Here is a 14,744-nt window from a genome sequence, read left to right on the forward strand (position 1 = left end):
CGGGGTCGGGTGTGTTGCACTGCAAGCCAAATTGGTTGGCGAACCCCTACCAGTTGTACATGTATCTAACAAAGCATTCGTAGCAAGTGAGATGTTCCACACGGGGTCGGGCGTGTTGTGCAGCAAGCAAAACTAGTGGGTGAGCCCCAAACGATTAAACATGTATCAAATAAGTTAAACAGAGCAGCAGCCCGTGTTCACGGAACTAAAGAGGTGTACCAAAGAGTGTCCCAATATGTGCTCGAGTCAGAGAAGCTGCTCATCCCACAAGCTTAGGAGAGCAGAGACACCATTGTTTGGAGAATGTCCAACACTGTCTGTGCACTGTAACATGATCTGTCACGGGCCAGGCACAGAGAGCGGCACCCATGCTCTCAGTTGGCCATCGTTGCCCACCCCTGGGGTGGAAACGGCGTAGCCTGCAGACCCACTCGTGGTCGTGGAAGTGCTAGAAAACGGACCCCCAGCTTAGGACCTAGACCAGCCAGGATCCCATGTTACCGCCTGCCAAAGGTGAATTGCTAGATGGGATGTGGCAACCTAGCTACCAAAAAGACGATAGGCCCATCCCAACATTGCAAAGCAAGGCAGGGCGGCTACACGCAGTCGGTGGTCCAGAGCCCCCATACTATGGCCCAATGTCCAGGGGGACGACTAGGCCTCCCACCACTACCGAAAGTTTCAAGACCATTGCAGCCATCCTGGGCTTGCCAGAGCTCAGGTTCAGTGCCCAAATCACTTAACCCAGCACCATGTGAGCCACATTAGACTCCCTACCGACCCGGCTATCCTGGGTGTCACACAATCCCCAGACTGAATCACTCAGATCCGAGCCTTCCGCATGCCATCAGCAGAGAATGCACCATAAGTGCACGGCCCCTCCATGCGACCTCAGAATAAGTGATGTAGACCATGTTCAAGCTCCAGTCAGTCCACTAGCACCGCATTAGCCATGGGGGGGAATGGAGTGTATGTGGTGAAAACGGAGTGTTTGATTGTGAAACCATGTACCGGACTAAAGAGTAAAGCAGTGGGACAAGGCCAAACGGAGAACGACAGATAACCAGGAACTACACTGTAAGGATCTGGCCCCCAGCGACCCACCAACACGATCAACTTCACCATCAACCACAAGGATGAACCCACCATGTTAAGAATTCAACCCAGGTGATCGACCCGGGGGCACAGGGTGCCAGCTCGCCTCAACTTGCAAATAACTTGCACCATAAGACTTTGGAGGGGAGTGATGTTATGTATGTATGTAGACCTTACCCAAATGTAAGACTTGCCACAGGGGGCACACCTGTGGGAGACCTAAGGGTCACCTGTGCACCCTGGGGCAGGCAGGACATAAATAAAAGGTGACTCACCATGCAGCTTCCTCACTCTAGAGTCTGAAATAAAGAGACCAAGGTTATAACAGTTTGAGCTTGCGATATAGTCCTGTGGATTTATTCTGAACATAAGGGCCCAGGTTGCCGAGAAAGGGTAAGTCCTGCAACATCCACAGTCATGGTTGGCTCAATTTTAACTAAGGTGTGGGCTAGGCTTCGGTTTAAGCGATGTGGGAAGTCAGAGACGCTCCCTGTGTCCCTGACGACTACATGTGCAGGAAGTGTATCTGGCTGCAGCTCCTGACAGACTGCATTGCGGCACTGGAGCTGCGGGTGGATTTACGCTGGAGCATCCGCGATGCTGAGGATGTCGTGAATAGCACGTTTAGTGAGTTGGCCACACCGCAGGTAAAGGTTACACAGCCAGATAGGGGATGGGTGACCAACAGTAGGAGCAGTGGAAAGAAGGTAGTGCAGGGATCCCCTGCGGTCATCCCCCTGCAAAACAGATACACCGCTTTGGGTACTGTTGGAGGGGGGATGACTCATGATGGGAGAGCAGCAGCAGTCAAGTTCATGGCACCGTGGGTGGCTCTGCTACACAGGAGGGCAGGAAAAAGAGCGGGAGAGCTATAGTGCTAGGGGATTCTATTGTAAGGGGATTAGATAGACATTTCTGCGGCCGCAATCGAGATTCCAGGATGGCATGTTGACTCCCTGTGCAAGGGTCAAGGATGTCTCGGAGTGGCGACAGGACATTTTGAAGGGGGAGGATGAGCAGCCAGTTGTCGTGGTGCATATAGGTTGAGGTCCTACAAGATGAATTTAGGGAGCTAGGAGATAAATTATTAAACAGTAGGACTTCAAAGGTAATAATCTCAGGATTGCTTGCTACCAGTGCCACGTGCTAGTCAGAGTAGGAATAGCAGGATAGCTCAGATGAATACGTGGCTTGAGGAGTGCTGCAGAAGGGAGGGATTCAAATCCTGGGACATTGGAACTGGTTCTGGAAGTTGGGACCAGTACAGACCGGATGGTCTGCACCTGGGCAGGACCGGAACCAATATACTAGGGGGAGTGTTTGCCAGTGCAGTTGGGGAGGGGTTAAACTAATATGTCAGGGGGATGGGAACCTATGCAGGGTGACAGAAGGAAGTAGAATGGGGGCAGAAGCAAAAGATAGAAAGAAGGAAAGTAAAAGTGGAGGGCAGAGAAACCCAAGACAAAAATCAAAAAGGGCCACATTGCAGCAAAATTCTAAAGGGGCAAAGTGTGTTAGAAAGACAAGGCTGAAGACTCTGTGCCTCAATGCAAGGAGTATTCGTAACAAGGTGGCGAATTAACTACGCAGGCAGCAAGTATCGAATATGATATAATTGACATCACGGAGACATGGCCCCAGGGTGACCAAGGCTGGGAACTCAACATGCAGGGGTATTGAACATTTAGGAAGGATAGACAGAAAGGAAAAGGAGGTGGGGTGATGTTGTTGGTTAAAGAAGAAATTAACGGAATAGGAAGGAAGGATATTAGCTTGGATGATGTGGAGTCGGTATGGGTGGAGCTACGGAATACCAAAAGGCAGAAAATGCTAGTGGGAGTTGTGTACAGACAACCAAACAGTAGTAGTGAGGTTGGGTCAGCATCAAACAAGAAATTAGGGATGCGTGTAATAAAGGTACAGCAGTTATCATGGGCGACTTTAACCTACATATAGATTGGGCTAACCAAACTGGTAGCAATGCGGTGGAGGAGGATTTCCTGGAGTGTCTTAGGGATGCTTTCTGGACCAATATGTCGAGGAATCAACTAGAGGGCTGGCCATCCTAGACTGGGTGATGTGTAATGAGAAAGGACTAATTAGCAATCTTGTTGTGCGAGGCCCCTTGGGGAAGAGTGACCATAATATGGTAGAATTTTTTATTAAGATGGAGAGTGACACAGTTAATTCAGAGACTAGGGTTCTGAACTTAAGGAAAGGTAACTTCGATGGTATGAGACATGAAATGGCTAGGATAGACTGGCGAATGATGTTTAAAGAGTTGACGGTGGATAGGCAATGGCAAACATTTGAAGATCACATGGATGAACTTCAACAATTGTACATCCCTGTCTGGAGTAAAAATACAACGGGGAAGATGGCTCAACTGTGGCTAACAAGGGAAATTAAGGATATTGTTAAATCCAAGGAAGAGGCATATAAATTGGCCAGAAAAAGCAGCAAACCTGAGGACTGGGAGAATTTTATAATTCAGCAGAGGAGGACAAAGGGTTTAATTAGGAGGGGGGAAATAGAGTATGAGAGGAAACTTGCTGGGAACATAAAAACTGATTGCAAAAACTTCTATAGATATGTGAAGAGAAAAAGATTAGTGAAGACAAATGTAGGTCCCTTGCAGTCAGATTCAGGTGAATTTATAATGGTGAACAGAGAAATGGCAGACCAGTTGAACAAATACTTTGGTTCCGTCTAAACGAAGGAAGACACAAATAACCTTCTGGAAATACTCGGAGACCGAGGATCTAGTGAGAAAGATGAACCGAAGGATATCCTTATTAGGTGGGAAATTGTATTAGGGAAATTGATGGGATTGAAGGCTGATAAATCCCCAGGGCCTGATAGTCTGCATCCCAGAGTACTTAGGGAAGTGGCCCTAGAAATAGTGGATGTATTGGTGATCATTTTCCAACAGTCTATTGACTCTGGATCAGTTCCTATGGACTGGAGGATAGCTAAGATGACACCACGTTTTAAAAAATGAGGGAGAGAGAAAGCGGGTAATTATAGACCAGTTAGCCTGACATCAGTAGTGGGGAAAATATTGGAATCAATTATTAAAGATGAAATAACAGCACATTTGGAAAACAGTGACAGGATCGGTCCAAGCCAGCATGGATTTATGAAAGGGAATTCATGCTTGACAAATCTTCTGGAATTTTTTGAAGATGTAACCAGTAGAGTGGACAAGGGAGAACCAGTGGATATGGTGTATTTGGACTTTCAAAAGGCTTTTGACATGGTTACACACAAGAGATTGATGTGAAAAATTAAAGCACATGGTATTGAGGGTAATGTACTGACGTGGATAGAGAACTGGTTCGCAGACAGGAAGCAGAGAGTCGGGATAAACGGAATGGAAGGCAGTGATTAGTGGGATGCTGAGGCCTCAGTGCTGGGACCTCAGCTCTTTACAATATACATTAATGATTTGCATGAAGGAATTGAGTGTAATATATCCAAGTTTGCAGATGACACTAAGCTGGGTGGCGGTGTGAGCTGTGAGGAGGATGCTAAGAGACTGCAGAGTAACTTGGACAGATTAGGTGAATGGGCAAATGCATGGCAGATGCAGAATAATGTGAATAAATGTGAGATTATCCACTTTGGGGGCAAAAACACGAAGGCAGAATATTATCTGAATGCCGGCAGATTAGGAAAAGGGGATGTGCAACGAGACCTGGGTGTCATCGTACATCAGTCATTGAAAGTTGGCATGCAGGTACAACAGGCGGTGAAGAAGGCAAATGATATGTTGGCCTTCATAGCTAGGGGATTTGAGTATAGGAGCAGCGAGATTTTACAGGGCCTTGGTGAGGCCTCACCTGGAATATTGTGTTCAGTTTTGGTCTCCTAATTTGAGGAAGGACGTTCTTGCTATTGAGGGAGTGCAGCGAAGGTTCACCAGACTGATTCCCGGGATGGCTGGACTGACATATGAGGAGAGACTGGATCGACTGGGCCTTTATTCACTGGAGTTTGGAAGTATGAGAGGGGATCTCATAGAAACATATAACATTCTGACAGGACTGGACAGGTTAGATGCAGGTTAGATGCAGGAAGAATGTTCCTGATGTTGGGGAAGTCCAGAACCACAGGACACAGTCTAAGGATAAGGGGTAAGCCAGTTAGGACTGAGATGAGGAGAAACTTCTTCACTCAGAGAGTTGTTAACCTATGGAATTCCCTACCGCAGAGAGTTGTTGATGCCAGTTCATTGGATATATTCAAGAGGGAGTTAGATATGGCCCTTACGACTAAAGGGATCAATGGGTATGGAGAGAAAGCAGGAAAGGGGTACTGAGGTGAATGATCAGCCATGATCTTATTGAATGGTGGTGCAGGCTCGAAGTGCCGAATGGCCTACTCCTGCACCTATTTTCTATGTTTCTATGTTTGTAGAATTTTTTGAGGATGTAACTGGTTGAGTAGACAAGGGAGAACCAGTGGATGTGGTGTATTTGGACTTTCAAAAGGCTTTCGACAAGGTCCCACACAAGAGACTGGTGTGCAAAATTAAAGCACATGTTATTGGGGGTAATGTACTGATGTGGATAGAGAACTGGTTGGCAGACAGGAAGCAGAGAGTCGGGATAAACGGGTCCTTTTCTGAATGGAAGGCAGTGATTAGTGGGATGCTGAGGCCTCAGTGCTGGGACCCCAGCTATTTACAATATACGTTAATGATTTAGCTGAAGGGATTGAGTGTAATATCTCCAAGTTTGCAGATGACACTGAGCTGGGTGGTGGTGTGAACTGTGAGGAGGACACTAAGAGGCTGCAGGATGACTTAGACAGTTTAGGTGAGTGGGCAAACACATGGCTGATGCATATAATGTGGATAAATGTGAGGTTATCCACTTTGGGGGCAAAAACACGAAGGCAGAATATTATCTGAATGGCGGCAGATTAGGAAAAGGGGAGGTGCAATGAGACCTGGGTGTCATGGTACATCAGTCATTGAAAGTTGACGCGGTGAAGAAGGCAAATGGCATGTTGGCCTTCATAGCTAGGGGATTTGAGTATAGGAGCGGGGAGGTCTTACTGCAGTTGTACAGGGCTTGGTGAGGCCTCACCTGGAATATTGTGCTCAGTTTTGGTCTCCTAATCTGAGGAAGGACATTCTTGCTATTTGATGGAGTGCAGCGAAGGTTCACCAGATCGATTCCCGGGATGGCAGGACTAATATATGAGGAGAGACTGGATCGACTGGGCTTGTATTCACTGGATTTTAGAAGGATGAGAGGGGATCTCATAGAAACATATAAAATTCTGACAGGACTGGACAGGTTAGATGCAGGAAGAATGTTCCCGATGTTGGGGAAGTCCAGAACCAGGGGACATAGTCGAAGGATAATGGGTAAGCCATTTAGGACTGAGATGAGGAGAAACTTCTTCACTCAGAGAGTTGTTATCCTGTGGAATTCCTTACCGCGGAGAGTTGTTGATGCCAGTTCATTGGATATATTCAAGAGAGAGTTAGATATGGCCCTTACGGCTAAAGGGATCAAAGGTTATGGAGAGAAAGCAGGAATGGGGTACTGAAGTTGCATGATCAGCCATGATCTTATTGAATGGTGGTGCAGGCTCGAAGGGCCGAATGACCTCCTCCTGCACCTATTTTCTATGTTTCTATGTTTCTATGTACTCTCCATCAGCTACGCTTCAGTTTATACGATATTACTTTCCATCGGCTATGCTTCAGTTTATGTGATGTACTATCATTCGTTGTGTTCCTTCAAATGAGCCTGCACTATATGAGCCTACTCATGTCACCCTGCCCCCTCCCCTGCTGATAACCATTCGTCTGTTCTGTTAAATTTTGCAGATGCTGCACAGACATCCAATAATGAAGCAGAAGGCCCCGCCACCATGCCACAACCAGAAGTGGATGAGCCTGCCGATCTCGGCTATACTGAAGAAATTATAGAAGTCGATCAGGACGAGGATGAGAATGAGGAGGAGGAACAGGAAGACAACAATATTTTTATTCAAGGGGGGTGGAGGAGGATTTGGAGGATGAGACAGTGACATTGCAATTGGAGGTGGTGCAGGACACACATGCACCAAGCACTTTCGGCAGCTCTACGCACGAGGGGACATTTCATGGTTGTACACCCTCCGAGGTCATGGTAGGTCCCAGTGCATTGCAGCAATGCACACCTAGGGCAGCAGCAGCAGGCCTGTCTGTACGGGTGAGAAGGAAGATGTGACCTGAACAGTGCTCTCCTGAAATGCAGGCTACACGGGAGGTGTGAGAGCACACGGGAATGAGTGGGGAGAATTGAGCTTACCAGTTCGCTCTTGGAATCCATGGGTGGGATCAAGGGAGAAATAACAGCACTGTCAGGAGGAATGGCAACAAACTCTGCTGACATTAGGGAGGGCATATCAGAGGGAATAGCAGCAATATCTGCAGAGATTAGGGAGGGCATGTCAGAGATAGCTGCTGCAATGTGGGAACACACCCAGGCTGTCATTGGCCAGCGGCAATTGACAGTATCAAGTGATGCCACTCCCACTCCAATCCCCAGACCAACCTCAACAGTCAGTGTGCAGGTTGATCTACAGGCTGAAGAGTCCCAAGCCGGGCCTTCCGCAGCCAAAGGTTTTCAAGGGCTTCCATTGCCGTCTTCTGGGTCTGTCCCCCAACAAGCGGAGCGCACAAGCCGAGACACTAACAAAAGCCTTGGGCTTACTGGGAGTAGAGCTAAAGCTAAGCCTGCGGTAACGGGCAAGGCTAATGGCAAGGGCAGGGGCAAGTAGTGCGGGCGGCAGGGCGGTGTTTAAATAAGCAGGGTGGGGGAGAGATGGCTGCAGCTGAAGCTTGTTTGCTGCTGTTGTTGCAGTTGTTTTGCTGTTCTTTTGTTCTTTTATTGTTATTTAAGTGATGTTAATTGAAAAGTTTAAAGTTTAATATGACATTTGTTATTAAAGTTAAGTACAAATGTACAAATGCAAATTATTTTTTCAACTCAAGCAAAATTCATGATTTTTTCAACTAAACCAAAATTACGTACATTATTTTTTCAAATAAACCAAACGGAGGTAATGTCTCATTCACAGAATAACAGGTAGAAATAGTCAACGTGGTGGGATACAATGATCAAACGTGCCTTTCAGCCTTCATGCAAAGTAGTGCGGTATCAGGTGCAGACGTAAGGTTCTTGTTATGGTGTAACGTCCACGAGGCATCCTCCCCCGTCATCCTGCGGCTTATAGTGGTCCCATGGGTTCCTCGTCCTCCTCCTCCTCTTCCTCGTCGTCAGCCTCCTCCCCATCCCCCGCTCTCGTCTGAGGTGGTTCTGCAATGTCCTCCAGTGTCAATATCTGTTATCTGTCCCTCGTGATGGCTACGTTGTGTAGCATGCAGCACACCACAGTGAACTCATCAATCTGCTGAGAGGAGTATTGCAGGTTGCCTCCAGAGTGGTCCAGGCATCATAAACGCCGCTTTACACTCCAATTGTCTTCTCGACGATGTTGCGCGTGGCTATATTATGGAGTAACTATTTGCACTAAGTCTCCTGACACATGCGCTGAAGCAAGAGTTAGGACAATATCATCGACTCCGCCCTCCCACCAGCCCCCAGGCGGGAGTCGAGAGAGGCAGCGGCCGATAAAAGGCTCAGCAGTCCGGGGAGTCGAGAGAGGCAGCGGCCTATAAAAGGCTCAGCAGTCCGGGGAGCGTCGAGAGAGGCAGCGGCCTATAAAAGGCTCAGCAGTCCGGGGAGCGTCGAGAGAGGTGGGAGTCGAGAGAGGCGTACTTGTGCAGCTCCAGCTGAGAGAAGTCAAAAAAGAAGTAGAAAGAAATCAAAAGGTGACGTCACAGCCAACGTGGTAAGTGATTGGCTGCTGATTGGTGAGTAGTTTTTCTTTTTCTTTATTAGTCAGTAACTTTTAACATTGTTGTCGGCAATTTAAGTGTATCTAAGGGTTAAGTCATGGCAGGACAGCTCGGTCACGTGATATGCTCCTCCTGTACCATGTGGGAACACGGGGACAACACCAGTGTCCCTGACTACATGTGCGGGAAGTGTGTCCACCTCCGGCTACTGACGGTCCGCGTTGCGGAGTTGGAGCTGAAGGTGGATTCACTCTGGAGCATCGACGATGCTGAGAATGATGTGAGTATCACGTGTAGCGAGTTGGTCTTACCGCAAGAGAAGGGTCCACAGCCAGCGAGGGAATGGAAGACCAGCAGGAAGAGTAGTGCAAGGAAGGTAGTGCAGGGGTCCCCTGTGGTCATCCCACTGCAAAACAGATACACTGCTTTGAGTGCTGTGGAGGGGGATGACTCATCAGGAGTGGGCAGCAGCAGCCAAGTTCATGGCACCGTGGCTGGCTCTGTTGCACAGGAGGGCAGGAAAAAGAGTGGGCGAGCGATAGTGATAGGGGATTCAATTGTAAGGGGAATAGATAGGCGTTTCTGCGGCCGCAACCGTGACTCCAGGATGGTATGTTGCCTCCCTGGTGCAAGGGTCAAGGATGTCTCGGAGCGGGTGCAAGACATTCTAAAAAGGGAGGGAGAACAGCCAGTTGTCGTGGTGCACGTTGGTACCAATGACATAGGTAAAAAAAGGGATGAGGTCCTACAAAATGAATTTAAGGAGCTAGGAGCTAAATTAAAAAGTAGGACCTCAAAAGTAGTAATCTCGGGATTGCTACCAGTGCCACGTGCTAGTCAGAGTAGGAATCGCAGGATAGCTCAGATGAATACGTGGCTTGAGCAATGGTGCAGCAGGGAGGGATTCAAATTCCTGGGGCATTGGAACCGGTTCTGGGGGAGGTGGGACCAGTACAATCCGGACGGTCTGCACCTGGGCAGAATCGGAACCAATGTCCTCGGGGGAGTGTTTGCTAGTGCTGTTGGGGAGGAGTTAAACTAATATGGCAGGGGGATGGGAACCAATGCAGGGAGATAGAGGGAAACAAAAATGAGGCAAAAACAAAAGACAGAAAGGAGATGAGGAAAAGTGGAGGGCAGAGAAACCCAAGGCAAAGAACAAAAAGGGCCATTGTACAGCAAAATTCTAAAAGGTCAGAGGGTGTTAAAAAAACAAGCCTAAAGGCTTTGTGTCTTAATGCAAGGAGTATCCGCAATAAGGTGGATGAATTAACTGTGCAAATAGATGTTAACAAATATGATGTGATTGGGATTACGGAGACGTGGCTCCAGGATGATGAGGGCTGGGAACTCAACATCCAGGGGTATTCAACATTCAGGAAGGATAGAATAAAAGGAAAAGGAGGTGGGGTAGCATTGCTGGTTAAGGAGGAGATTAAGGCAATAGTTAGGAAGGACATTAGCTTGGATGATGTGGAATCTATATGGGTAGAGCTGCAGAACACCAAAGGGCAAAAAACGTTAGTGGGAGTTGTGTACAGACCTCCAAACAGTAGTAGTGATGTTGGGGAGGGCATCAAACATGAAATTAGGGGTGCGTGCAATAAAGGTGCAGCAGTTATAATGGGTGACTTTAATATGTACATAGATTGGGCTAACCAAACTGGAAGCAATACGGTGGAGGAGGATTTTCTGGAGTGCATAAGGGATGGTTTTTTAGACCAATATGTCGAGGAACCAACTAGGGGGGAGGCCATCTTATACTGGGTGTTATGTAATGAGAGAGGATTAATTAGCAATCTCGTTGTGCGAGGCCCCTTGGGGAAGAGTGACCATAATATGGTGGAATTCTGCATTGGGATGGAGAATGAAACAGTTAATTCAGAGACCATGGTCCAGAACTTAAAGAAGGCTAACTTTGAAGGTATGAGGCGTGAATTGGCTGGGATGGATTGGCGAATGATACTGAAGGGGTTGACTGTGGATGGGCAATGGCAGACATTTAGAGACCGCATGGATGAACTACAACAATTGTACATTCTTGTCTGGCATAAAAATAAAAAAGGGAAGGTGGCTCAACCGTGGCTATCAAGGGAAATCAGGGATAGTATTAAAGCCAAGGAAGTGGCATACAAATTGGCCAGAAATAGCAGCGAACCTGGGGACTGGGAGAAATTTAGAACTCAGCAGAGGAGGACAAAGGGTTTGATTAGGGCAGGGAAAATGGAGTATGAGAAGAAGCTTGCAGGGAACATTAAGAGGGATTGCAAAAGTTTCTATAGATATGTAAAGAGAAAAAGGTTAGTAAAGACAAACGTAGGTCCCCTGCAGTCAGAATCAGGGGAAGTCATAACTGGGAACAAAGAAATGGCGGACCAATTGAACAAGTACTTTGGTTCGGTATTCACGAAGGAGGACACGAACAACCTTCCGGTTATAAAAGGGGTCGGGGGGTCTAGTAAGGAGGAGGAACTGAGGGAAATCCTTATTAGTCGGGAAATTGTGTTGGGGAAATTGATGGGATTGAAGGCCGATAAATCCCCAGGGCCTGATGGACTGCATCCCAGAGTACTTAAGGAGGTGGCCTTGGAAATAGTGGATGCAGTGACAGTCATTTTCCAACATTCCATTGACTCTGGATCAGTTCCTATGGAGTGGAGGGTAGCCAATGTAACCCCACTTTTTAAAAAAGGAGGGAGAGAGAAAACAGGGAATTATAGACCGGTCAGCTGACATCGGTAGTGGGTAAAATGATGGAATCAATTATTAAGGATGTCATAGCAGTGCATTTGGAAAGAGGTGACATGATAGGTCCAAGTCAGCATGGATTTGTGAAAGGGAAATCATGCTTGACAAATCTTCTGGAATTTTTTGAGGATGTTTCCAGTAGAGTGGATAAGGGAGAACCAGTTGATGTGGTATATTTGGACTTTCAGAAGGCGTTCGACAAGGTCCCACACAAGAGATTGATGTGCAAAGTTAGAGCACGTGGGATTGGGGGTAGTGTACTGACATGGATTGAGAACTGGTTGTCAGACAGGAAGCAAAGAGTAGGAGTAAATGGGTACTTTTCAGAATGGCAGGCAGTGACTAGTGGGGTACCGCAAGGCTCTGTGCTGGGGCCTCAGCTGTTTACATTGTACATTAATGATTTAGATGAGGGGATTAAATGTAGTATCTCCAAATTTGCGGATGACACTAAGTTGGGTGGCAGTGTGAGCTGCGAGGAGGATGCTGTGAGGCTGCAGAGCGACTTGGATAGGTTAGGTGAGTGGGCAAATGCATGGCAGATGAAGTATAATGTGGATAAATGTGAGGTTATCCACTTTGGTGGTAAAAACAGAGAGACAGACTATTATCTGAATGGTGACAGATTAGGAAAAGGGGAGGTGCAAAGAGACCTGGGTGTCATGGTACATCAGTCATTGAAGGTTGGCATGCAGGTGCAGCAGGCGGTTAAGAAAGCAAATGGCATGTTGGCCTTCATAGCAAGGGGATTTGAGTACAGGGGCAGGGAGGTGTTGCTACAGTTGTACAGGGCATTGGTGAGGCCACACCTGGAGTATTGTGTACAGTTTTGGTCTCCTAACTTGAGGAAGGACATTCTTGCTATTGAGGGAGTGCAGCGAAGGTTCACCAGACTGATTCCCGGGATGGCGGGACTGACCTATCAAGAAAGACTGGATCAACTGGGCTTGTATTCACTGGAGTTCAGAAGAATGAGAGGGGACCTCATAGAAACATTTAAAATTCTGATGGGTTTAGACAGGTTAGATGCAGGAAGAATGTTCCCAATGTTGGGGAAGTCCAGAACCAGAGGTCACAGTCTAAGGATAAGGGGTAAGCCATTTAGGACCGAGATGCGGAGGAACTTCTTCACCCAGAGAGTGGTGAACCTGTGGAATTCTCTACCACAGAAAGTTGTTGAGGCCAATTCACTAAATATATTCAAAAAGGAGTTAGATGAGGTCCTTACTACTAGGGGGATCAAGGGGTATGGCGAGAAAGCAGGAATGGGGTACTGAAGTTGAATGTTCAGCCATGAACTCATTGAATGGCGGTGCAGGCTAGAAGGGCCGAATGGCCTACTCCTGCACCTATTTTCTATGTTTCTATGTTTCTATATTATAGCGATGCTCGGGTTCTGTCTGAGGATTCTAGAGGGGGGTTACAGGTGGCGAGCCTGTAACCTTTGTCCCCCAGCATCCAGCTCTGCCCTTCTGGCTGCTGCTGAAATATCTGTGACACACTGCTCTCACGCAAGATGAAAGCATCATGGATGCTCTCTGCATATCTAGCATCTACTGCCATGATACGCTGCATATGGTCACTGGCGATCTGCACGTTCAGTGAGTGGAATCCTTTGGTGTTTCGGTAAACCTCCAGATCGTCTAAAGGTGCTCATAGGGCGATATGCGTACAGTCAATGACAGCCTGTACATTAAGGAAGCCAGCAATTCATGCAAAGCCTAAAGCCCTGTCATTTTGTGCCTCCCCGGTCATTGGGAAGTTAATGAAGTCGTCCCTGCGTGCGTACAGTGCAGCAGTCACCTGGCAAATGTGTAGCGTGCTGCGAGATGCAGCATACGTCCCCAAATGATGCCTGAAAGGAGCTGGAGGCATAGAAGGAAAGTGCCGCAGTTACCTTGACCTCGATGGACAGCGCAGTCCTCCCGCTTCTAGGTTGTATGTCTGCCTTTATGAGCTGGCATATCTCTGCGATCACATCTTTTCGAAAGCCCAGAGTTTTAATGCGCTGTCCCTCAGTCAGGTGCAGGTATGAACGCCTCTTCCTGTGACCTTGTTTTGGGTAAAGCTTCCTCCCCATAAGTCTGCGACCTCTTTGATTATGCAGATAATGCTGCTGAATAAGCCTTCCTCGATGATAAGACATAAACACGCTCCACATGTGGCAAAGACAGAATAGCCACCATTCTTTAAATGTACTTAAATGTCCTTAAAAACGAATTATAAACTCACAAAAAGCTCAATCTGTAAACGCAACCTTCCCTCCAAAAGCTTTCACTCAGCTCTGTTTTCCAAGATGGCGGCATTTACTTTATACAACTTTGAAAAACTTTTCACACAAAACCCGTTTCAACACCCAACCTGCAAAGGGTGCCGATCTTTTCGGACTTTCTGAAGTCACAGTTGTACCTGTTCTTTTTGGAACAGCCCGGTGTTTTAAAAGAGGAACATTGCTGCATCAAAATTGCAGAGAAATAAAAATAGTTTCCCATAAAATAAAGTTATTATTTTCTTCAAAGTGGCAATTTAAAAAAATACCAGCTAATTCGGAGTGTGAGGACACGAGTTAGCTTTAGCGGGCCCACTGTAAACAAGCTAGTGATTGGATTTATGTAAAAGAAAATCTAAGATAGCACTGTTAGAGCGGATTTCCATCCGACTCCACCAGGTTTTTAAAAACACTGTATTTAGCACTGTCCTTAAAATATCCTTTTTGGTGAAACTCACAAAAAATGGTGTTATCGTTGGGTTTGACCCCAAGTGGCGTCAAAAAAATCAGTACTCCAAAAAATCAGCCCTTATTTTTTAAGGACGGCGTTACACCACTGGCAAAACTCGTAAAATGGCCCTAAATTCATTTAGCTTCAAAAAAACTTTTAAATCCAAAAAATGGAGTTAAATTTTGGGCCCTATATGTTATAATCATGGGGGGAGGGAAATTCAATTGCGCAGTTAGTCAGACTTTTCACCTCGTGGTTCAAATCCAGTTCAAATTGAGGAGATGAAAGTTTATTGGCTATATGGGTTCCTTGTGAAA

The sequence above is a fragment of the Pristiophorus japonicus genome, chromosome 2 (assembly GCF_044704955.1).
Source record: "Pristiophorus japonicus isolate sPriJap1 chromosome 2, sPriJap1.hap1, whole genome shotgun sequence".
Taxonomy (NCBI): Eukaryota; Metazoa; Chordata; class Chondrichthyes; family Pristiophoridae; genus Pristiophorus; species Pristiophorus japonicus.